The 23515-nt window shown below is 42.6% G+C and overlaps 1 long non-coding RNA gene across 1 annotated transcript; it reads right to left on the reverse strand.

The window, feature by feature from the left end:
* Positions 1-9982: 9982 nt before the first annotated feature.
* LOC137352459 (uncharacterized) lies at positions 9983-20060 on the reverse strand. The gene is made up of 4 exons (XR_010969720.1): positions 18620-20060; positions 12057-12571; positions 11797-11955; positions 9983-10108 (listed from the first exon to the last, which is right to left on the reverse strand). It is a non-coding gene; the product is annotated as an uncharacterized lncRNA (long non-coding RNA).
* Between the last annotated feature and the right edge of the window lie 3455 nt (positions 20061-23515).

A 23515-nucleotide genomic window follows, 5' to 3' on the forward strand; every position in this document is an offset into this window, starting at 1 on the left:
TTGACTCTTTGGCTTGCTAGGCTATTTCATTCAGTTGTAGCAAACGGTTAGAGAAAAGTCTGAAAGGAAAGTGGATGGACGATCTGGCATCGACCTCAGCACTGGAAACAACAAAGGCAAACCCAGCACTGTCAACCCTGCAAAGTCTTCCTTACTAACATCTGGGGGCATGTTTTGGGAGAAAATTGGGAGAGCTGTCCCACAGACAGCCTGACATAGTCATACTCATGGAATCATACCTTACAATGCCCCAGACACCGCCATCGCGATTCCTGGGTATGTCCTGACCCAGCAGCAAGACAGACCCACCAGAGGTGGGGGCACGATGGTATGCAGTCAAGGAGGGAGTTGTCCTGGGAGCCCTCAACATTGACGCCAGAACTCATGAACATAGACATAGAAATAGAAAATAGAAGTAGGAGTAGGCCATTTGGCCCTTCGAGCCTGCTCCCCCATTCATTATGATCATGGCTGATCATCCAACTCAGTAACCTGTTCCCGCTTTCGACCCATATCCTTTGATCCCTTTAAACCCAAGAGCTATATCTAACTCCTTCTTGAAAACATACAATGTTTTGGCCTCAACTGCTTTCTGTGGTAGCGAATTCTACAGGTTCACCACTCTCTGGGTGAAGAAATTTCTCCTCATCTCAGTCCTGAACCCCGTATCCTTGGACTATGACCCCTGGTTCTGGACTCCTCCACCATCGGGATCATCCTTCCTGCATCGACCCTGTCAAGTCCTGTCAGAATTTTGTAGGTGTCTATGAGATTCCTCCCTCGCTCTTCTGAACTCCAGCGAATATAATTTATTTTATTTTTTTTTATTTAGAGATACGGCACTGAAACAGGCCCTTCGGCCCACCGAGTCTGTGCCGACCACCAACCACCCATTTATACTAACCCTACAGTAATCCCATATTCCCTACCACCTACCTACACTAGGGGCAATTTACAATGGCCAATTTACCTATCACCTGCAAGTCTTTGGTTGTGGGAGGAAACCGGAGCACCCGGCAAAAACCCACGCAGACACAGGGAGAACTTTCAAACTCCACACAGGCAGTACCCAGAATCGAACCCGGGTCCCTGGAGCTGTGAGGCTGCAGTGCTAACCAATGCGCCACTGTGCCGCCCCAACTGACTCAATCTCTCCTCATACGTCAGTCTCGCCATCCCAGGAATCAGTCTGGTAAACCTTCGCTGCACTCCCTCTATAGCAAGAACATCATTCCTCAGATAAGGAGATCAAAACTGCACACAATATTCAAGGTGTGGCCTCACAAGGCCCTGTATAATTGCAGCAAGAAAGTGTCATGGCATCATCAAACATGGGAAGGAAACCTCCTGATGAATACCTCCTAGCCCTACCTCCACCCCCCCCCCCACAACCTGATGAATTAGTACTCCTCCATGCTAAACATCACTTGCAAGAAGCACTGAGGGTAGCAAGGGTACAGTATGTACTCTGGGTGGGGAACAATGCCCATCACCTACAGTAGCTCAATAGCACCACTACTGACCAAGCTGGATGAGCCTTAAAGGACGTAGCTGTTGTACTGGGTCTGGAGCAGGTGGGGAAGGAGCCAACAGGGGGAAAACCCTACCTGACCTCGTCCTCACCAATCTACCTGTTGCAGATAGTATTGGTAGGAGTGATAACCACAGAGTCCTTGTGGAGACGGAGTCCCGTCCTTACATTGAAGATAACCTCTATTGTGTTGTGCAGCACTACCACTGTGCTAAATGGGATAAATTTCGAACAGATCTCGCAACTCAAAACTGGGGCATCCATGAGGCACTGTGGGCCATCAGCAGCAGCAGGACTGTATTTAGCCACAATCTGTTAACTCATGGCCCAGCATATCCCCCACTCTACCAAAACCATTAAGTTGGGGGATCAACCCTGGTTCAATGAAAAGTGCAGGAGGCATGCCAAGAGCAGCATCAGGTATAGCTAAAAATGAGGTGTCAAGCTGGTGAAGCTACAACACAGGACTACATGCATGCCAAACAGCAGAAGCAGTATGTGATAGAACTAAGCAATCCCACAACCAACAGATCAGATCAAAGCTGTGCAGTCCTGCCACATCCAGTCATGAATGGTGGTGGACAATTAATTAACAGGAGGAGGAGACTGCACAACATCACCATCCTCAATGATGGGGGAGCCCAGCACATCAGTGCAAAAGAGAAGGCTGAAGCATTTGCATCCATCTTCAGCCAGAAGTGCTGAGTGTATGATCCATATCTGCCTCCTCCTGAGGTCCCCAGCATCACAGATGCCAATTTTCAGCCAATTTGATTCACTCCACATGGATATCAAGAAACGCCAGGCTATGAGCCCCGACAATATTCCGGCAATAGTACTGAAGACTTGTGTTCCTGAACTGGCCGTGCCCCTAGCCAAGCTGTTCCACAAGAACTAGGAGCAGCAGTAGACCATATGGCCCATCGCGCCTTCTCCGCCATTCAATACGATGACGGCTGACCTTAGGTTTCAATTCCATTTTCCTGCCCGCTCGCCTTATCCCTCGATTCCCTGAGAAACCAAAAATCTGTCTCTCTCAGCCTTAAATATATTCATCAATGGAACACCCACAACCCTCTGGGGTAGAGAATTCCAAAGATTCACAACCCTTTGAGTGAAGTAATTTCTCCTCAGCTCAGTCATGAACGATTGGCCCCTAATCCTGAAAATGTGCCCCCACGTTCTAGATTCACTGACCAGCGGACATAATCTCTCAGTGCCTACCTTATCCAGCCCCTTCAGAATCTTGTATGTTTCAATGAGATCACCACTCATTCTTCTAAACTTTGGAGAGAATAGGCCCAATTTACTCAGTATCTCATCATAGGACAAATCCCTCATCACAAGGACCAATGTAGTGAACCTTTGCTGCACCGCCTCCAATGCAAGTATATCCTTTCTTAAATGTGGAGACCAAAACTGCACACAGTACTCCAGATGTGGTCACACCAAAACCCTATACAACTGTACTCCAATCCCCCTGCAATAAAGGCAAACATGCCATTTGCCTTCCGAATTGCTTGCTAGACCTGCATGCTAACCTTCTACGTTCTTTATACAAGCACACCCAAGTCTCTTTGAATATCAACACTTACAAGTTTCACAACTTCTAAAAAAAATTCTGCTTCTCTATTCTTACAACCAAAGTGAATAACTTCACACTTCCCTACATTATACTCCATCTGCCAACTAGTTGCCCACTTGTTTAACCTATCAAAATCTCTTTGCAGCCTCACTGTTTCCTCCCCACAGCTTGCATTTGCATCTACCTCTGTATCATCAGCAAACCTAGATACATTCCTCTCTGTCTCTTCATCTAAGTCATTAATATAGATTGTAAACAGCCGAGGCCACAGCACTGATCCTTGCGGCACCCCACTAGTCACTGCCTGCCAACTTGAAAATGCCCCGTTTATGCCCACCCTTTGCTTCTTGTCTGTTAACCAATCCTCTATCCATGCTAATATATTACCCCCAACTCTATGAGCCCTCATTTTGTCCATTGACCTTCTGTGTGGCACCTTATTGAATGCCTTTTGGAAATCCAGGTATACTACATCTACTGGTTCCCCTTTATCTACCCTACGAATTACATCCTCAAAAAACTCGACTAAATTTGTCAAACAGGATTTCCCTTTAGTAAAACCATGTTGACTTGCTCTAATCCCACCGTGCTTTTCAAAGTGCATTGTTAAGATTTCCTTAATAATAGATTCTAGCATTTTCTCAAACTACTGTTGTTAGACTAACTGGCCTGTAGTTCCCTGTTTTCTCACTACCTACATTTGCCAACTTCCAACCTGATGGGATCCCGTTCCCAAATCTAAGGAATTTTGGAAAATTATAGCTAACACATCCACTATCTCTGTAGCTATCTCTTTTAGAACACTGTAAGGTAGGCCATCAGGTCCTGGGGATTTGTCGGATTTTAGTCCTTTAAGTTGCTCCAATACAACTTCTTTGCAGATATTAATTTCCTTAATTTCCTCATTCTTTTTAGCTGCTAGGTTACCGTTTATTTCTGGTATGAAACTTGCTTCTTCTACCGTGAAGACAGACACAAAATATTTGTTCAATGCCTCTGCCATTTCCTCATTTTCCATGATAATTTCTCCTGTCTCTACTTTTACAGGATCAACAGTTACTTTAGCTACTCTCTTCATTTTTATGTACCTACAAAAGCTCTTACTATCTTTTTATATTACTGGCTAGTTTACTCTCATATTCTACTTTTTTCTTTTGTAATTTCAACTTTTTGGTGGCCTTTTGCTGATTTCTAAACACTCCCAACCTAAGACTTGCTACTCTTTTTTTCAACATTGTAGGCCTTTTCTTTTAATTTAATACTATATTTAACTCCCTGAATGAGCCACAGATGGGTCTTCTTTGCTGAGTTTTTGTTTTACAAAGGAATGTATTTTTGTTGAATATCTTGAATTGTTTCTTTAAAGATTTCCCACTGTTCATTTACCACCATACCTTTGTGTCTATTTATCCAATTTACCTTAGCCGGTTGTCCCTTTGTACGTATATAATTGGCTTTGTTTAAGTTTAAGATTCTTTATTTATTTATTTATTTAGAGATACAGCACTGAAACAGGCCCTTCAGCCCACCGAGTCTGTGCCGACCAACAACCACCCATTTATACTAACCCTACAGTAATCCCATATTCCCTACCTACACTAGGGGCAATTTACAACAGCCAATTTACCTATCACCTGCAAGTTTTTGGCTGTGGGAGGAAACCGGAGCACCCGGCCAAAACCCACACGGTTACAGGGAGAACTTGCAAACTCCACACAGGCAATACCCAGAATCAAACCCAGGTCCCTGGAGCTGTGAGGCTGCAGTGCTAACCACTGCGCCGCTTGTTTGTGATTGCAGTATGTCACCTTCAAACTTAACATTGAATTCAGTGATATTAGGATAGCTATTTTCCAGTGGATCCTTTACTACAACATTACTAATTAACCCTGCTTCATTACACAATAAGAGATCTAAAAGAGCTTTATCCCTAGTTGGTCCAACAACGTACTGCTCCAAGAAACTGTCCCGAATACATTCTACAAACTCATCTTCTAGACCACTCTTGCCAATTTCAATGTCCCTGTCTATAAGAAGATTAAAGTCCCCATAATTACTACATTGCCTTTGTTACAAGCTTCAATAATTTCTTGTTTAATGCTCTGTCCAATGGTATAACTACTGTTAGAGGGGCCTATAAACTACTCCCACCAGTACTTTACTATTCCTAATTTCCACCCATACTGATTCTAATTCATGATCTTCACTGTTGCTGGGTCAAAATCCTGGAACTCCCTTCCTAACAGCACTGTGGGTGTACCTACACCACATGGGCTGCAACGGTTCAAGAAGGAAAATCACCACCACCTTCTGAAGGACAATTAGCGATGGGAAATAAATGCTTGACTAGCCAGTGACGCCCACTTCCTGTGGAAGAATTTTAAAAAAGCTTCAGAAATGGAGGTGGCAATTTAATTATCCTTTTAAATATTAGCCACTGCACCCTGTGCAGCACAACATGCTCTAACGCGGCACCATTATACTAAGCTTTTTTTCTCCCTTAGCATTGGACTGAAGAAATAGATTGACCTTCAATATTTGGGTCCATATTGTAGTTAGCATGTAATTTGTTTCTTAAAAATATTGATGAATTTGCTTCACTACACTTTGCATATCAAATAATGTAATGAGCAGCTAAACAACTAACATTACATCATTTCACAGCGTCTTTAACATATAGAAATAACACCCCAAAACATTTCACAGAAGTGTAATCACACAAATGGATGTTGAGCTAAAGGAGGAGCTATTAGGAGAGGTGCAATAGTTTGTTGAAAGAGGTGGGTTTAAAAGAAGCTCTTAAAGGAGAAAAATATCTGGAAAGGCAAAATGTTTAGGAAAGGAATTCCAGAGCCTGGGGCAAAGAGGGCTCACGGAACAATGGTGGGGCAAAAGGGAGGACAAAAGAAGTACTAGAATTAGAGGTTGTGGGGGATGTTGGTTAACAAGGCCACAAAGAGATTTAAACACAAGAATGAGAATGTTAAATTGAAGGAATTGTTGGGTGGGGTGGGGGGGGGGTGGGTGGGGGGTGGGTGGCGGTGGAGCCAATGGAGGTCAGCATGGACAGGAATTATGGGGAGTCAACTGTGAAGTGAGATAAAATAGAGTAAGAATTTTGAATTAATAAGAAAAAAAATCAGCTCATTCATGGGATGTGAGCATTACTGGCAAGCCTAGCATTTATTGCCCATCCCCAATTGCCCTTAAGGTGGTGATGAGCCACCTTCATGAACCGCTGCAGTCTATGTGGGGTAGATAAACCCACAGTGCTATTAGGAAAGAGAGTTCCAGGAGTTTGACCCAGCAACAGTGATGGATCAGTGATATAGTTCCAAGCCATTATGGTGTGTGACTTGAAGGGGAACTTGCAGGTAGTGGTGTTCCCATGTGTCTGTTGGCCTTTGTCCTTCTTAGTGGTGGAGGTTGCAGGTTTGGGAAGTGCTGTAGCAGGAGCCTTAGCGAGTTGCTACAGTGCATCTTGTAGATGGTACACATTGCATCCACTATGCGCCAATGGTAAATGGGACACCAATCAAGCAGGTTGCTTTGTTGTGCACGGTGTCAAGCATTTTGAGTATTGTTGGAGCTGCACTCACCCAGGCAAATGGGAAATATTCCAACATACTCCTGACTTGTGCCATGTAGATGGCAGAAAGGCTTTGGGGAGTCGGGAGGTCAGTTACTCGCTGCAGAATTCCCAGCCTCTGATCTACTCCAGTTCACTGTATTTTTATGGCTGGTGCAGGTAGGTTTTTGGTCAATGGTGATCCCCAGGATGTTGATGGTGGGGGATTCTGTGATGATAATGCCCCTAAATGTCAAGGGAAGATGGTTTGGTACTCTCTGTTGCAGATAGCTATTGCCTGGTACTTGTTTGGCACAAATGTCACTTGCCAAGCCTGAATATTGTCCAGGTTTTGTTGCATGCAAGCACAGACAGTTTCATTATCTAAGGAGTTGCAAAAATAACTGAACACTGCAATCACCAGCAAACATCCCCACTTCTGACCTTATGATGGAAACAATATCATTGATGAAGCAGCTGAAGATGGTTGGGCCTCGGACACTACCCCGAGGACCTCCGACAGCAATGTCCTGGGGCTGAGATGATTGGCCTCCAACAACCACAAACATCTTCCTTAGTGCCAGGTATGATTCCAGCCTGTGGGAAGTTTTACCCTCGATTCCCAATGACTTCAATTTGATTCAGGTTTCTGGATGCCACACTCTGTCAGATGCTGCCTTGATGGCAAGGACAGCTACCCGCACCTCACCTTTGGAATTCAGCTCTTTGGTGAACGTTTGCACCAAGGCTGTAATGAGGTCAGGAGCCGAGTGGTCCTGATGTAACCCAGACTGAGCATTGGTGAGGAGGTTATTTGTAAGTGCCACTAGATAGCACTGTTCCTTACTTTGCTGATGATTGAAAGTAGACTGGAGGATGCTCATGGGGTGCAATGATATAGTTGTGTCCAGAGATGGCAAGACAGTGGGAAAGTAATAAATTGGTACCTCATTGGGCTCTTCAGAGAAAGCCAAGACAGTTTAGCTATGGGTTAATCCAAGGGAGAGTCAAGCTTGGAATGGTGGCAGAAGAGTCAGCAGGATGAGTAGTAGTACGGAACTGGGGGTAGGAACTTAAAGGCTAAATAGCCAAGAGTTGGAGCAGTGGCTGACAAGTCCCCGGGTCCTGATGGACTTCATCCTAGGGTGTTAAAAGAAGTAGCTAGTGAGATAGTCGATGCACTAGTTTTTATTTTCCAAAATTCCCTAGATTCGGGGAAAGTTCCGTGAGATTGGAAAATAGCGATGCAACTACTTTATTCAAAAAGGGAGACAGAAAGTAGGAAACTACAGGTCAGTTAGCTTAACGTCTGTCTTAGGGAAAATGTTAGAAGCTATTATTAAAGACGTTATAGCAGGGCACTTAGAAAAATTCAAGATAATCAGGCAGAGTCAACATGGTTTTGTGAAAGGGAAATCATGTTTAACCAATTTATTGGAGTTCTTTCAGGGAGTTAAATGTGCTGTAAATAAAGGGGTACTGGTGGATGTATTGTACCTTAGATTTCCAGAAGGCATTGGATAAGGTGCCACATCAAAGGTTATTGCAGAAAATAAAAGCTCATGGTGTAGGGGGTAACATATTGGCATGGATAGAAGATTGGCTAGCTAACAGGAAACAGACAGTAGACATAAATGGGTCATTTTCTGGTTGGCAAGATGTAACAAGTGGTGTACCACAGAGATCTGTGCTGGGGCCTCAACTTTTAACAATTTATATAAATGACTTAGATGAAGGGACCGAAGGTATGGTTGCTAAATTTGCAGATGACACAAAGATAGGTAGGAAACTAACTTGTGAAGAGGACATAAGGCGGCTACAAAGAGATATAGATAGGATAAGTGAGTGGGCAAAGACCTGGTAAATGGAGTATAATGTGGGAAAATGGGAAATTGTCCACTTTGGCAGGAAGAATAAAAAAGAAGCATATTATCTAAATGGTGAGAGATTGCAGAGCTCAGAGTTGCAGAAGGATCTGGGTGTCCTAGTGCTTGAATCGCAAAAGGTTTGTATGCAGGTGCAGCAGGTAATTAGGAAAGCTAATAGAATGTTGGAGTTTATCATGAGGGAAATTGAATACAAATGTAGGGAGGTTATGCTTCAGCCAAACAGGGCATTGGTGAGACCACATCTGGAGTACTGTGTACAGTACTGGTCTCCTTATTTAAGGAAGGATGTAAATGCATTGGAGGCAGTACAGAGGTTTACTAGACTAATACCTAGAATGGACAGGCTGTCTTATGAGGAAAGATTGAACAGGCTAGGCTTGTATCTGCTGGAATTTAGAAGAGCGAGAGGCGACTTGATTGAAACATATAAGATCCTGAGCGGTCTTGACAGGGTGGATGTGGAAAGGATATTTCCCCTTGTAGGAGAATCTAGAACTAGGGGTCACAGTTTAAAAGTAAGAGGTCTCCCATTTAAGACAGAGATTAGGAAAAGTTTTTTTCTCTGAGGGTCATGGGTCTTTGAAATTCTCTTCCTCAAAAGGCAGTGGAAGCAGAGTCTTTGAATATTTTTCAGGCAGTGGTAGATAAATTCTTGATAAGCAAGGGGGTGAAAGGTTATTGGGGGCAGGTGGAAATGTGGAGTAATCAGTTCAGCCATGAACTTATTGAATGGCGGAGCAGGCTAAAGGGGCCGAGTGGCCTATTCCTGCTCCTAATTCGTATGTTCGTATATATGTAAAGTGGAAGTTTGCATAAGTAGGTGACGTAAATGAAGAGACAGGAGAGAATAGACCAAGAGAGGCCACCTTATCTGAAAATTTCAATGAAATCACTTCAGGAGCCTCAAACCTGGAAACAAAATATTCATTTTATGATTTAAATATCTTCACCAAACCTTGCACTTATCAACGTGAGAGATAAGGAAACGCTTTGGCTATGAATTAAACACTAAAATAAAAGCAAAATACTGCGGATACTGGAAATATGAAACAAAAACAAGAAATGCTGGATTCACACAGCAGGTCTGGCAGCATCTGTGGAAAGAGAAGCAGAGTTAACGTTTCGGGTCAGTGACCCTTCTTCGGAACTGACAAATATTAGAAAAGTCACAGATTATAAACAAGTGAGGTGGGGGTTGGGCAAGAGATAACAAAGGAGAAGGTGCAGATTGGACCAGGCCGCATAGCTGACCAAAAGGTCACGGAGCAAAGGCAACGATGTCTTGTCCAATGCGGGTAGCTGGAAGTGCAGAGTTGTGTAAAGTTTATGCTCCTCAACCTCATTTTTATGATAATTGAGGTCGTTGTTATACCATACAGAATGAAAGGAAAACAACCAGTTACCTCAAAGCCTGCTCCTTCAAAACTCGATCAGTGCCTCCACTGCAGCCAGCAAAGTCTGGAGGGAAAGTTTTGTATTTTATACACCCCGAGCATCATGGAAAGTTTCAGAATGTCCATTGATCCCCTGAACCACTGCTCAACAAAAGAATACAAAGAATTTTATAAAGGGTGATTCACAAGGTCATTTGAAGTAGTTTTGCTCGCCCTAGACGTTGTTAATTATTGAAGTTTGAACTACTGAAGAATTTAAAAACTATACAAAGAAAGACTTGCATTTATAGAATGCTTCTCATAACTACTGGACGTCTCAAAGCCCTTTACAGCCTAATGAATTACATTACAACAGTGACTACAGTTCAAAAGTAAGAGAAGCAGCAGCCAATTCGCACACAGCAAGCTCCTACAAACAACAATGTGATTATAACTAGATAATCTGCGTTTTTGTGATAATAATTGAGGAAAAAATATTAGCTAGAACCACAGGGGACAACTACGCTGCTCTTCTTCAAAATAGCGCCAGGGATCTTTTACGTCCACCCGAGCAGGCAGATGGAGCCTCGGTTTAACGCCTCATCCGAAAAACGGCACCTCTGACAGTACAACACTCCAACAGTACTGCACTGGAACATGAGCCTTGATTTTTGTGCTCAAGTCCTGGAGTGGGACTCGAACATTTATTTTACAAAGTTTTTTATTCTATCGAGGGATATGGGTGTCACTGGCAAGGCCAGCATTTGTTGCCCCTCCCTAATTGCTCTTGAACTGAGTGGCTTGCTAGGCTATTTCAAAGGGCAGTTAGGAGACAACCACATTGCTGTGGGTCTCAAGTCACATGTAGGCCAGACCAGGTAAGGACAGCAGATTTCCTTTCCTAAAGGAACCAGATGGGTTTTTATGACAACGATGGTGCCATGACACCATCACCGAGACTAGCTTTCAATTCAAGATTTTTAATTAATTGGATTTAAATTCCACCAGTTGCCATGGTGGAATTTGAACTGGTGTTCCCAGGGCATTAGCCTGGGTCTCTGGATTAGTAGTCCAGTGATTGCCACTATGCCACCATTTCCCCTCGAGTAACCAGAATTACCTCTGCTGTTAAAATGAAGCAGTTTCATTGAAATTTTGGTATAATTTGCTGCATTATTTGATAACGTTGCCAACCCTCCAGGCTTGTCCTGGAGTCTCAAATAATTAAAGAATAATTTCCCAGATTAATGCAAGAATCCAGAAGTAAAACAGGGCCCATACTAAGAGCGTTTCTGTATTATAAAAATATTGCACTTCATTGTCCTATTGTTCTTAACTTTTATTTCAACAGTATTCATGGAAATAATGATCTCACTGAATGACAGAACAGGCTTGAGGGGCTGAAAGGTCTATGCCTGCTCCTATGACAGTGCAACATGAAAATGTGGCCTCTTTCTGTGCCTTAAACTTTCTATGATTCTATAGATAGAACAAGCTTGATGGACCACTGGGCTTCTATGTACATAGGTCATGTTACGGCCATGTGGTGTGATGTGATTCCCACTATTCTACTCCTCACCTGAGCACAGCAAGTGTTTTATTTATTAGGGTTTAACCTCTTAGTGTTTTATTTGTCAAATAAACAGACAGCGACAGATGTTCTTGTAGGCTTAAAAAGAGAAAATCACTTGTTTATTGATCAATATGTCTAATCCCAAAATTGCTGCAATTGCATCCATTCATACTTTCACACACATACCACAAAAGAGACCGATAGAGGGGAATAAAGGGGAAAGATGAATTTTAGTTTTGGGGGGGGTGGGGGTGAAAGAAATGAGGTCATGACAAACCTATTGCATTCTCTTGGAAATCAAGTTCTCAATGGGTGCAGGCCTGAGATGATTGTAGATTTCTCTCTTGATTTAAAGTTCAGTTGAAGACATTGGATCACCTCTATTTCACTGCTGTAGATGTAGGATTCTGCAGCAGGGCATGTGCCTTCTGGTTTGCTGGAGAAAAAAAACAAGCTGCTGGATGTTGCTTTTTTCCCCCTCTCTCTTTCTGGCTCTAGGCTTTTTTTAAAAAAAGGTAAAGCTGTGTTATTTCTCACCTCCTTGTAGGAGACAATCTGGTCTCTTCCCAATGGTAATTACAGGATGGCCCAGAATGTGGCTACTTCACACCTCCTTCGTTTCAGAAGAATATATTCAATGCGGTCATGTTCTAGGATGGTGTAGGATGGGTTCAATTGACACCTCTTAGCTTTGAAGATTTGTCCTGGTCAGACAGTGTGAATACATAAAGGTCAAGCTGTTTTCTTTGTCGGCCATTTTGGAGTATTGTTCACTTTTTTTAAAAAAAAGTTTCATTTTCTAAAAGACTCAGTTTTTTTAACACATCAGATTTTTGTTCATGATTGTTGTATCATTGCACTTCTTGAGTACGTAACAGTCAATTAAGCTCTAGAACATAGATGTCTCGATATAATTGCCCACAAGACAGAATGCATGTATCCCAGTATTATAATGATCGAACATGCTGTATGTTCCAGTGTGGGAAAGCACCAGGCTTCAGATCAAGATTTGCACAAGCTACACAACTAAGATCAGCATTTCAATATGTGAACTGAAAACACAAAAAAACAGGATTTACCAATACATCATACACTGGAGACTATATCATGTCTTTAGCCATCACTCATCAATTATCTCTAACACTCCACAATGATTTTATGTGGTTATAATTTATCACCTTCCATTCCCACTTACTACAGTTTAAAAGTTGAGGAGCATTTCATAGGCTAGATCAGACAACTTTGAAGGATTTCAATATTGCATTAGGCACCTTTGATCCACATGAAAATATTTGTGCTTACATACACTGTACAAAATAATTTAGCTTACGGCTCCAGAGCTTATATATACCATATTAATTTTCTAAACTTTGATATAAACTTGAGAGAAACTGAAAGTAACACTGCAAGATTAGAGAAAATGTTGGATTAAGATAGAATGATCTGGTTTATTGTATCTCACAGCATGATCTTTTCAAGTTTGACCTAGAAGAATAAACTTGCATTTATATAGCAGTTTTAATATCCCACTGTTTCATATGGAAATGTATATCCCCATAGCATTCCATTATAGTGTATTCCTTAGAGACTGACGTGCACAGGCTCCTTTACAAAGTGAAAATGCACACGAGCACAAGTTTAATTCAAAGACTAATTGCTGTTTCGGGTGGAAAAGAGAATTTTGATCCTCTTTATATGGAGGTCAATTAAGCAGCTTTGTCTCCAGAGGCTTCAGTTTATAAATACAAAGTATGCAGTTAGGCAGTGAAAATGTCTTCAGAATTACTGAAATTCAAACTTAACATTAAAACGATGTAGAGCTGAAGGTTTTGCAACCTGCACAAATTGAGTGTCTCTCGAGATAAGGAGGCCCAAAAGAAAGAAAGAAAGAAAGAATAACAGCTGGAATATAGTGGTATCTATCTTTCCAGAGCTACTTTGTTCAAAGTGCCAGCTTGAGAATTTTTATGTAGAGTTAGAGTTAATAGGTTAAATCAGATGACAAGAACATGTATTTATATAGTGCCTTTAGCATAATAAAATGTCCCAAGGCATTTCACAAGGAGCATTACAAAACTTTGACACTGAGCCACGTAAGGAGATATTAGGGGAGATAACCAAAAGTTTGGACAGAGGTAGGTTTGAATGAGCATCTTAAAAGGAGATGTAGAAAATTGGAAACGTTCAGGGAGGGGATTCCACAGTTAGCACCTGGGCAACTGAAAGCACGTCACCAGTGGTGGAACAATTAAAATCGGAGGTGCTCAAGATACCAGAATTAGATGAATGCAGATATCTTGGAGGATTATGGGGTTGGTGGAGATTACAATGATAGGGCGGGGCAAGGCCATGGAGGGATTTGAAAACAAGGTTGAGAATTTTAAAATCAAGATGTTACTGAAGCAAAAGCCAATGTAGGCACTCAGCACATGGTGATGCGCGAACAGGATTTGATGAGAATTAGGACACGAGCAGCAGAGTTTTGGATTACCTCAAGTTTACAGAGGATAGAATGTGGGAGGTCGGCCAGGAGTGCTTTAGAATAGTCAAGTCTGGAGGTAACAAAGGCATGGATGAGGGTTTCAGCAACAGAAGAGCCGAGGTAGGGGCTATGTCGGGTGATGTTACAGAGGTGGAAATAGGCGGTCTTAAGGACAGCATGCATATATGGTTAAAAGATCATCTCGGGGTCAAATATGACACCACGTTGAATAGTTTGGCTCAGCCTCAGACAATTGCCAGTTATCAGAAATGATACCTGAACTCCATGGGTTAAATTACAAGGAGAGATTACATAAACTAGGGTTGTAGTCTCTGAAATTTAGTGGGCTAAGGGGTAATTTGATTGCCTATCAAGATATTAAGGGGAACTGACAGAGAAACTATCGACTTATTTCCACTGATTAGACAGTCTAGGACTAGATGAGGCAGGGTGGAACCAGCGACGTTAAAGAGATAGAAAGAGGCATTTTTAGGGATGTTGTGGCTATGTGGTTGAAAGCTTATCTCAGGGTCAAATAGGACACCAAGATTGTGAAGTCTGGTTTAGCCTCAGATAGTCCTCAAAGAGAGGGATGGAGTCGGTAGCTAGAGAACAGAGTTTGTGTCGGGGACCAAAGACAATGGTTTCCTAATATTTAGTTGGAGGAAACTTCTGCTCATCCATTACAGATGTTGGACAAACAGCCTAGCAAATTTAGACAGTGGAGGGGACAAGAGATGTGGTGGTGAGGTAGAGCTGGATGCTGTCAGTGAAAACGTGGAAACTAACGCTGTACTTTTGGATGGTGTCACTGAGGGGCAGCATGTAGATGAGAAATAGGAGGGAGCCAAGGATAGATCCTTGGGGACACCAAAGGTAACTGTGCAGGAGTGGGAAAAGAAGCCATTCCAGATGAATCCTTTGCTACAATTAGATAGATAAGAATGGAACCAGGCGAGTGCAGTCCCACCCAGCTAGACAATGAAGGAGAGGTGTTGGAGAGGATGGTGTGGTCAACCATGTCAAAAGCAGCTGACAGGTCGCGAAGGACAAGGATGGATAATTTATTTCAGTTAGGATGCCATTTGTGACTTTGGTAATTATTAGAATTAGAATATTACAGCGCAGTACAGGCCCTTCGGCCCTCGATGTTGCGCCGATCATCTGACCTACACTATTCCATTTACATCCATATGTCTATCCAATGACCACTTAAATGCCCTTAAAGTTGGCGAGTCTACTACTGTTGCAGGCAGGGCGTTCCACGCCCCTACTACTCTCTGCGTAAAGAAACTACCTCTGACATCTGTCCTATATCTTTCACCCCTCAACTTAAAGCTATGTCCCCTCGTGTTTGCCATCCTCATCCGAGGAAAAAGACTCTCACTATCCACCCTATCTAACCCTCTGATTATCTTGTATGTCTCTATTAAGTCACCTCTTCTCCTCCTTCTCTCCAACGAAAACAACCTCAAGTCCCTCAGCCTTTCCTCGTAAGACCTTCCCTCCATACCAGGCAACATCCTAGTAAATCTCCTCTGCACCCTTTCCAAAGCTTCCACATCCTTCCTATAATGCGGTGACCAGAACTGCACGCAATACTCAAGGTGCGGCCTCACCAGAGTTTTGTACAGCTGCATCATGACCTCGTGGCTCCGAAACTCGATCCCCCTACTAATAAAGGCTAACACACCATATGCCTTCTTAACAGCCCTATTAACCTGGGTAGCAACTTTCAGGGATTTATGTACCTGGACACCAAGATCTCTCTGCTCATCTACACTACCAAGAATCTTCCCATTAGCCCAGTACTCTGCATTGCTGTTACTCCTTCCAAAGTGAATCACCTCACACTTCTCCGCATTAAACTCCATTTGCCATCTCTCAGCCCAGCTCTGCAGCCTATCTATGTCCCTCTGTACCCTACAACACCCTTCGACACTATCCACAACTCCACCGACCTTCGTGTCATCCGCAAATTTACTAACCCACCCTTCTACACCCTCATCCAGGTCGTTTATAAAAATGACAAACAGCAGTGGCCCCAAAACAGAACCTTGCGGTACACCACTAGTAACTAAACTCCAGGATGAACATTTGCCATCAACCACCACCCTCTGTCTTCTTTCAGCTAGCCAATTTCTGATCCAAAGCTCTAAATCACCTTCAACCCCATACTTCCGTATTTTCTGCAATAGCCTACCGTGGGGAACCTTATCAAACGCCTTACTGAAATCCATATACACCACATCCACGGCTTTACCCTCATCCACCTGTTTGGTCACCTTCTCGAAAAACTCAATAAGGTTTGTGAGGCACGACCTACCTTTCACAAAACCGTGCTGACTATCGCAAATGAACTTATTCTTTTCAAGATGATTATAAATCCTGTCTCTTATAACCTTTTCCAACATTTTACCCACAACCGAAGTAAGGCTCACAGGTCTATAATTACCAGGGCTGTCTCTACTCCCCTTCTTGAACAAGGGGACAACATTTGCTATCCTCCAGTCCTCCGGCACTACTCCTGTCGACAATGACGACATAAAGATCAACAACAACGGCTCTGCAATCTCCTCCCTGGCTTCCCAGAGAATCCTAGGATAAATCCCATCTGGCCCAGGGGACTTATCTATTTTCACTCTTTCCAAAATTGCTAACACCTCCTCCTTGTGAATCTCAATCCCATCTAGACTAGTAGGCTGTATCTCAGTAATCTCCTCGGCAACATTTTCTTTTTCTACTGTAAATACTGACGAAAAATATTCATTTAACGCTTCCCCTATCTCCTCTGATTCCGCACACAACTTCCCACTACTATCCTTGATTGGCCCTAATCTAACTCTAGTCATTCTTTTATTCCTGATATACCTATAGAAAGCCTTAGGGTTTTCTTTGATCCTATCCGCCAATGACTTCTCGTGTCCTCTCCTTGCTCTTCTTAGCCCTCCCTTTAGATCCTTCCTGGCTAGCTTGTAACTCTCAAGCGCCCTAACTGAGCCTTCACGTCTCATCCTAACATAAGCCGCCCTCTTCCTCTTGACAAGCGCTTCAACTTCTTTAGTAAACCACGGCTCCCTCGCTCGACAACTTCCTCCCTGCCTGACAGGTACATACTTATCAAGGACACGCATTAGCTGCTCCTTGAATAAGCTCCACATTTCAATTGTGCCCATCCCCTGCAGTTTCCTTCCCCATCCTACACATCCTAAATCTTGCCTAATCGCGTCATAATTTCCTTTCCCCCAGCTATAATTCTTGCCCTGCGGTATATACCTGTCCCTGCCCATCGCTAAGGTAAACCTAACCGAATTGTGATCACAATCACCAAAGTGCTCACCTACATCTAAATCGAACACCTGGCCGGGTTCATTACCCAGTACCAAATCCAATGTGGCATCGCCCCTGGTTGGCCTGTCCACATACTGTGTCAGAAAACCCTCCTGCACACACTGGACAAAAACAGACCCATCTAAAGTACTCGAACTATAGTATTTCCAGTCAATATTTGGAAAGTTAAAGTCCCCCATAACCATAATTATACTAGGCACCTTTGATCTACTTGAATATAAAATTGTTTATGAAGTATACTCGTACAAAACATTTTAGCTTAGGGCAGCCCTGTCGGCCTTCTCATGTCTCGTTCGGAGGGCACCTCCAACAGTGCAGTACTACCTTCAGCACTGCACCAAAGTGTCAGCCTAGACTATGTGCTCAAGTCTTTAGAATGGGGCTCAACGACTTTGACTCAGAGACAAGAGTCCTACCAAGTATAGGCTGACAAATTATTGCTCTTTATCATAATAAATGACAGGAGTAAAGACAGTAAAACAGCAGGTACCAAAATGGTACCTATAATAGTTGATCACACTGTTCTCTGAATTAAGAAAGATTTCAGAAGTGGTGCAAGAGCATGCAAACACCATTATGAATTTAAAATAAAAGCAAGAAATGCTGGAAATATTCAGCAGGTCTGGCAGCATCTGTGGAGAGAGAAGCAGAGTTAACGTTTCAGGTCAGTGACCCTTCTTCAGAACTGGAGTTCTAGACTGGAGTTCCAGTTCTAGAACTGGAGTTCTGAAGAAGGGTTACTGACCTGAAACGTTAACTCTGCTTCTCTCTCCACAGATGCTGCCAGACCTGCTGAGTATTTCCAGCATTTCTTTCTTTTCTTTTAAATTTCCAGCATCCGCAGTATTTTGCTTTTATTATGAATTTAAAGGTGTTCCACAATGTCTCAAGTCAAATCACAAAAAGGTGTTCCACGTACAGTGCCAAATAAGAAAATCATCAAATTAGACACTAAATCAACAGAGCTAGTATAAAGTTGTAGCTATATTCCTGTTTAAAAGATGGGTTTGGAGTTATACTTGCAGAACTGCCCCAGTTTTGTAAATGCTCTGAGTTTGGTAACTCTACACAAGATTTGTAATTCTTAATTTTAAAAAAATGCCTATGTAGTATAAGCAAATTTTTCTGGCCTGAATTTCCTTCCTTATACTTAGGGAAAAGAATGTATGCTGTACACTTTTGAGATAGGCAGGGCTGTGCAAAGAGTGGAAAACAATGATAAAGACTCAGCAATTAGAAGCTGGTAAATCAATGATACGGTACTCACCGAAGCTTGTTTGATGTACAGTAAATTAGCTGGTTACAGCCCTCCTTCTAATGAGACACGAGAAGGCAGCTGGTGAGGTGAGAGTGACTGCCCTTGACATCAAGGCAGCATTTGACCGAGTATGGCATCAAGGAGCCCTAGCAAAACTGAAGTCAATGGGAATCAGGGGGAAAACCCTCCACTAGCTGGAGTCATACCTAACGCAAAGGAAGATGGTTGTGGTTGTTGGAGGTCAATCATCTGAGCTCCAGGACATCACTGCAGGAGCTCGTCAGGGTAGTGTCCTGGGCCCAACCATCTTCAGCTGCTTCATCAATGACCTTCCTTCAACCATAAGGTCAGAAGTGGGGATGTTCGCAGATGACTGCACAATGTTCAGCACCATTCGTGACTCCTCAGATACTGAAGCAGTCCATGTAGAAATGCAGCAAGACTTGGACAATATCCAGGCTTGGGCTGATAAGTGGCAAGTAACATTCGCGCCACACAAGTGCCAGGCAATGGCCACCTCCAACAAGAGAGAATCTAACCATCTCCCCATGACATTCAACAGCATTACCATCGCTGAATCCCCCACTATCAACATCCTAGGGGCTACCATTGACCAGAAACTGAACTGGAGCAGCCATATAAATACTGTGGCTACAAGAGCAGGTCAGAGGCTAGGAATCCTGAGGTGAGTAACTCACCTCCTGACTCCTCAAAGCCTGTCCACCATCTACAAAGCACAAGTCAGGAATGTGATGGAATACTTCCACTTGCCTGGATGGGTGCAGCTCCAACAACACTCAAGAAGCTCGACACCATCCAGGACAAAGCAGCCCGCTTGATTGACACCCCATCTACAAACATTCACTCCCTCCACCAACGACACACAGTGGCAGCAGTGTGTACCATCTACAAGATGCACTGCAGCAATGCACCAAGGCTCCTCAGACAGCACCTTAAAACCCACGACCTCTACCAACTAGAAGGACAAGGGCAGCAAATGCATGGGAACACCATGACGTGCAAGCTCCCCTCCAAGTCACACACCATCCTGACTTGGAACAATATCGCCGTTCCTTCACAGTCGTTGGGTCAAAATCCTGGAACTCCCTTCCTAACAGCACTGTGGGTATACCTACCTCACATGAACTGCAGCGGTTTAAGATGGCAGCTCACCACCACCTTCTCAAGGGCAATTAGGGATGGGCAATAAATGCTGGCCTGGCCAGCGTCGCCCACATCCCATGAATGAATTTTTAAAATTTTTTTTTACAAGGGAACCATGCAGCTTATGCTTCTGCAACAGCTCTGGTAACTATAGCAGCAATAGAATTCCATTTACCCAATGTCTGGGGTGTTGGGCAACTGACACTTTATTGATCATGCTATGCTATTAAAGGAACATAATTTCAACTTTTGAAAATAATTACATTTTCAGAAGCAATTTTTTTTCTTAAATTGAAGTATGTTTTGGGGCTAACCCCATATTCAGCTGAAGCATCCTAAAGTTTGATAAGTTTTGTAAAAAAAAAATTCACTACCCTTCATGAAGAAAAGTACAGTTCGACACAAAGTGATCATACTGGGTACACAGGCAATTGCATTCAAATGAGATTCTCAGCTAAAAAGAAATGCCAGTGATGCTTCCTCTCGTGTTGCTCAAGGCAAGTCAGAGGTTACACGGGGTTATCCCACATCCTGCACAATATATTCAGATATTACGAAAAACCTTTTGTACGCACTTACTGTCCACAAAACCTACTTCCTTCTGGTAAAACTATTAAATCAAAATTTAGTGTTGAAATTGCTGACTTAAATATTTAGAATAGAAATCTTGTAGGTAAATAGTTCCTTGAGACAGTGCAGATGTGGGTTCTGGGTGTTAGACTGACCTGTGAAGTAGGTTTCGCTAGTCTCTCCCAGCTCTATTGATCATTTTTTCATCCAATCTGAAGACAAATTTCAATGTTAATTTAATTGACAAATTTTCCTCATTTTAAAATGTATTTATATCTTTTGCTTTTCTCTTCCCTCCCTACTGTTTGCCTCTAGGCATCCCTCCTCCAGTACCTTATTGGGCTCCCAGATCCATTGCCTTCCCATCCAGTCTAGCTGCACTTTCCATCATTTAAAAGAGTAAATTGGATATGCCCAACAGTATTACAATCAGTATCAGCAAGCACAACCTAGCTGACCCAAAAATCTGGTTTGGGGAGCGGGGTGGGGGGTGTGGGTGGGCAGGGAGGGGGGAGGTTGCCTAAATTGGGAGGGCCATCAGATTAGCCAAGCAATAGCTGAACATAATAGTACTCTCAAAATCATATCCAGCAGCCAACACCATGATTGCTGGTTGTACTGTACAAGGAAGATAAGCACACCAGAAGTGGGGAAACAGCGGTATGCGGTCAGGTGGGAGTAGCCCTGTGAATTTGAGAGGACATTCTAGCAACCCAAAACTGTGCAGCAAAAAGGCAGTAGGCCATTAGCAGAACTGTAAAACACCATAATCCATAACCTAATTGCCAGAAACATTCCTCATTATTCAATCAACATGCCAAGAGACCAACCTTGGTTTCAACAGAATGTAAACGAGGATGTCAGGAACAGCATTAAGCATATCTTAGAATGAAGTACCAACCTAGTTAAGTACTAAACAAAGGTTATCTGCATCCTAAACACCAAAAGCAATGTGTTAGAGATGATACTTAGTGGATTCATAATCAATGGATCAGAGCAAAATAATGTAGCTCCACCACATCAGTTCAGAATGGTGGAGAACAACCAGGCAAAAAACAGGAGAGGCTCTATGAACATTCCCATCTTCAGCCTTGGTACAATCAGTATGCGAGTGGAAGGGACAAAGCTGTACTGTGTGCAATTGCATTCAGCCATACATGCCAAGTGAATGCTCCTACTCAGCCATCTCCCGAGGTTCCCACCATCATGGATATCATTGTTTAGTCATTTGCTTCACTCTATGTGGCTTTAAGAAGTGGTCGACAGCACGGGGCACAGCAAAGGTGATGGGTTCCGATGACATTCTCGCTGCAGTGCTGATGACCTATGCACCAGAGCTAGCCTGCTCCCCCAGCCGAGCTGTTTCTGTGAAGCTATAACATTAGCATCTCCACAATGTGAAAGATTGCACAGGTTATGGTTTATCCACACAAAGATAAATTTAACCAGAACAGAAGTCATCAATAGTACCATCAAGTGACATATGCCTACCAATAAACTGCTTAATGACACCCAGTTTTGATTCCACCAAAAGCACTCAGCTCAAGTTCACATCACAGCCTTGATCCAGACATGGACACAGAGCTAAAATGTCAGAGAGAAGGGACTTGAGAGTAGCTGCCCTCAACATCAAGGATTGGGCTAACAAGTGGCAGGTAACATTTACATCAAATAAGTGCTTAGTAATGACCATCTCATTTTGGGCGGCACAGTGGCGCAGTGGTTAGCACTGCAGCCTCACAGCTCCAGCGACCCGGGTTCAATTCTGGGTACTGCCTGTGTGGAGTTTGCAAGTTCTCCCTGTGTCTGCGTGGGTTTCCTCCGGGTGCTCTGGTTTCCGTCCACAAGCCAAAAGACTTGCAGGTTGGTAGGTAAATTGGCCATTATAAATTGCCCCTAGTATAGGTAGGTGGTAGGGAAATATAGGGACAGGTGGGGATGTGGTAGGAATATGGGATTAGTGTAGGATTAGTATAAATGGGTGGTTGATGGTCGGCACAGACTCGGTGGGCCGAAGGGCCTGTTTCAGTGCTGTATCTCTAAACTAAACAAACTAAGGAAAACCCTGCCATCTCCCTTTGACCTTCACAATCACGGATAAGATTGCCAACCCTTTAGGATGGTCCTGCAGTATCCAAGAATTAAAGATTCATTTCCCAGATAAAGGTAGCCAACCCAAGAGAAAAATCATGCAGGCATTAAGAAAAATGTGATTTTTCTTGGAATAATTTCATACTTCAGTATAAAAATATTGCACGTCATTGTCCTACAGTTCTTAATTTTTATTTCAACTGTATCCATGAGAATAAATTAAAATTAAGAAATGGTAATGTACTGTTTTATTGGTTTCTCGATTGCAACTTAAAAGAATAGCTAAAAATGGTACTAACCATGGTACTAAAAATGGTATTCCATAATATTTCCTTAAATTATGGAATGCTTCAGTCCATTTTTAAAAATACATGTATAAAACATGCTCACACCACAAAGCATTTAATGAACCTCTGGTCAAGAAACAATCAGAAATTTGGTTACGTGTCTGCTGATGGATAGGTATATTAAAATGTTTCTTTTACTAATTTACTCATTTATGGATGAGGTGGGTTAATAACTGTTATAGTTTATTTCATTTAGTTGTGATTTTCCAAGCACTACTATTGGATTTGATTGTTTTAACATTGATTGAAGTTTTTCCATGTTTGCATATTTAAAAAAAACTCACTATTTACTAAAGAAATTATTTATCTATTAAAATTAAATCATGGCATGTCAGCCTCAAAAAATACTTTGCATTAGCTGGAAAACAACTTGTACACTCAAAAAGATCCAGTTACAACTCTGCAAACATTTAAGACCCACAGTACAAACATTTCCATCACGTTCAGCTTCCATAAAAGGAAACTGTTTCTCTTAAATAAACAGCTGTTAAAAATGGTCTACAATAGTGAGTTTATTTAGAACTTATCCAATAATGACAACCAAAATGGCTCTTTCCAAACAGTCAAACACGATAGACCAGCATATAAATACAAGTACAAAAAAGACCAAGTTAGCTTGGTTTTGAGGACCAGACTGCCAGGATCCAGGGGCCACATGATGCTAGGGCCACAGGGTGGACAACCCTCAACTCGATGGTCTGACTCAGGCTCATCTGTACTTATCTTTGTGAAA

Source organism: Heterodontus francisci, chromosome 3, assembly GCF_036365525.1.
Source record: "Heterodontus francisci isolate sHetFra1 chromosome 3, sHetFra1.hap1, whole genome shotgun sequence".
In the NCBI taxonomy this organism is placed as follows: Eukaryota; Metazoa; Chordata; class Chondrichthyes; order Heterodontiformes; family Heterodontidae; genus Heterodontus; species Heterodontus francisci.